Source organism: Labeo rohita, unplaced genomic scaffold (assembly GCF_022985175.1).
Source record: "Labeo rohita strain BAU-BD-2019 unplaced genomic scaffold, IGBB_LRoh.1.0 scaffold_1682, whole genome shotgun sequence".
Classification (NCBI taxonomy): Eukaryota; Metazoa; Chordata; class Actinopteri; order Cypriniformes; family Cyprinidae; genus Labeo; species Labeo rohita.
In genome coordinates, this window is record NW_026127871.1 from 1 (window position 1) to 2,433 (window position 2,433).

General features: G+C 33.8%; 1 long non-coding RNA gene across 1 annotated transcript; it reads left to right on the top strand.

The window, feature by feature from the left end:
• Positions 1 to 30: 30 nt before the first annotated feature.
• LOC127158759 (uncharacterized) lies at positions 31 to 1,592 on the top strand. The gene is made up of 3 exons (XR_007826264.1): positions 31 to 629; positions 729 to 842; positions 953 to 1,592. It is a non-coding gene; the product is annotated as an uncharacterized LOC127158759 (long non-coding RNA).
• The last annotated feature ends 841 nt before the right edge of the window (positions 1,593 to 2,433 follow it).

The following is a 2,433-nucleotide window of genomic DNA, read 5'->3' on the forward strand; positions in this document are numbered from 1 at the left end:
CAAATATTTGTGTCTGTGTGTGCAGATGTAGAGATAAAGAAGCCCAACATTGGTCCATCAGTGTTCTGTGGAGTTGGTCTGGCTCTTGGGCTGCTGGGTCTCGCCATTGGAGTCTTTTTTATTGTCAAAGGAAATTAATACAATAACACTGACAACTGTAGATGCTCTTTTTTTTAGTTCTCATGTAAAGTTGCATATGTGCTACATAAGTTACTTGTTAATTTTGTTAATTTATGTTTTCAAGACTATATATGTAATATGCAATACACAGCAGGTGATATGTAACACCTGAAATAAAGTCTTCATAAGACATTATATAATATTCAGCTGTTGCATATGTTATGGTGACTTTTAATGGTTTATGGTCATGGTTTAAAGTAAGTTATTTCTATCTTTTGCTGTAGTGTGTCAGTAAAAAATATTGGTTAACATTTCCAAACATTCTGTTTGCCATTAATTGTAATAATCTAGTGAGATTTTTGTTTGCACAAGGAGTCTGACAACAGCCAGTGCTCCACACAGACATCTGATCTCACCTTCATCCAGTCTGTCTCTGTAATGACATGAAGAAACAGAAAAAGTGAGACTAAATCCGGAAGAACTGTGGCAACATCTCCAAGATGTTTCAAGTAACCTACCTGCAAAGCTACCTGAAAAACTATACAGAATTGTGTGCATTGCATAACAAACCATTGAATATTTTATCACAATTTTATTTTATTTTGCAGGTCCATCTCTTTCAGAGTCTGACAGGAATAAGCTTATAACAGGTGCTGCAGGTCTGGTGTTGGGGCTGATTATGGCAGTAGGAGGACTGATTTACTGTAAACGAAAACACACAGGTTAGTGTGCAGACACACACCCAGTTAAAAATTTCAATGTTTATTATTTTAGTGCATTATAAAAATGCTCATGACTTTTTTTTTTTTTTTAATTATCTTTTATTTTCTAGCACTCATCATATCAGCTGGAAGTCAACAACTTGCATGCTCTGAACCTCTGCAGACACTCAGCAATGCTGAAGAGTAGTAGATGAACAGTGAATAACAGACTGTATCAGCATATGAAAGACACTGAAACCTTCCATAAGATCTGCAGTGACAAAAATGTTTACCAAAAAGAACCAGTTCAACTGCAAGTTTTATTGATCAAATTCAGTTTAACTATAAATTAACTAACTGATCAATTTCAGCTTATTAACTGCAAGTGATTGCAAGATCAAAGAGAGAGAAGTTTTCCTCTGTGGTTTGTTCTAATTGCACATATTCCTTTTTGTAAAGGTTAATGAAAATGAATCTACATTTGTATGTTAATTCATCATCTATTTATTCAGTCTAGGGTGCGTGCTCTGTCATAGACATCTCAGTGAAAGTAAATCAACATATTATTATTATTATTATTAGGGATGCATGGCATTGGATTTTTTCTTCTCTTTTTTTTTCAGAAAAAATGCAGTGGTAACCTTAATATTTTATTTTAAGATTTAACATTTGTAGATGGTCTAAAGCAAAAGAGTTGTACAAATTCAGAAAATCTTTTAGAGCTCATAATTTATTTTAAAATATATAACTTATATTACACATTATTGGATAAATCAGTATATATAAAATTATTTAATTCACAAGTGGCATGTTTGTGATTTTTTTTTTTTAATCTGACCTTTCAGTCAAAACACACTCATGATTTCATGACATCAATAGTGTCTTTAATAAGAAACACAGTCATGGGGTCCTACCTAAAGCCTAGTCAGATGACTTGCTGCCTCGCTGCCTTATCAGGCAATGACTTTGAAGGCTGCAAAGGCAAGTCCGGGAACAGTTTTCGGACAGACTTCAGAGGCAGCGTAACCTGACATTGTTGCTAGGTTACCTATCGGTTAAGTTGAACATTTTGGAGAAAAAATTATCTTATACAGTTATGTATAAATGCTTTAATAATACATAAAGACCTCAATGTTCATTGCCCACCGAAGGTCTGTACGTCAGAGAAGATGCCTAATAATGGCAGTTTTTTTTATGCTTAAGAAATAAAAGCACTGATGCAAGTATTATTGCAGAACAGGTCATTGTTATTAGATGCTTATTAGTAGTATATTGTAAATATATTTCTTATTTACTACTCATTTAAACCCTTTTAACATTTTTATAAAATACTATTATTACAAACAATATTACTTAAGATCAAGTCAAGATCTCATCTAGTATAAAATAACATGTTTAATTTCAACAGAATATCTTTATTAATATAGCCTATATGATGCACACACACAGGATTGTGGGAAATCGAAGGCAGCGAAGGATACATCCATGCTGCCTTCAAAATTCGATCAGAAGAAGGTACCTCCGGAAACAGGAAGCGAAGCAGAATCTGGATTCGGACTTGCCTTCCGGCCTTGAAATGCTGCCTCCAAAAGCAGTATTTTAGAGCTTTTGG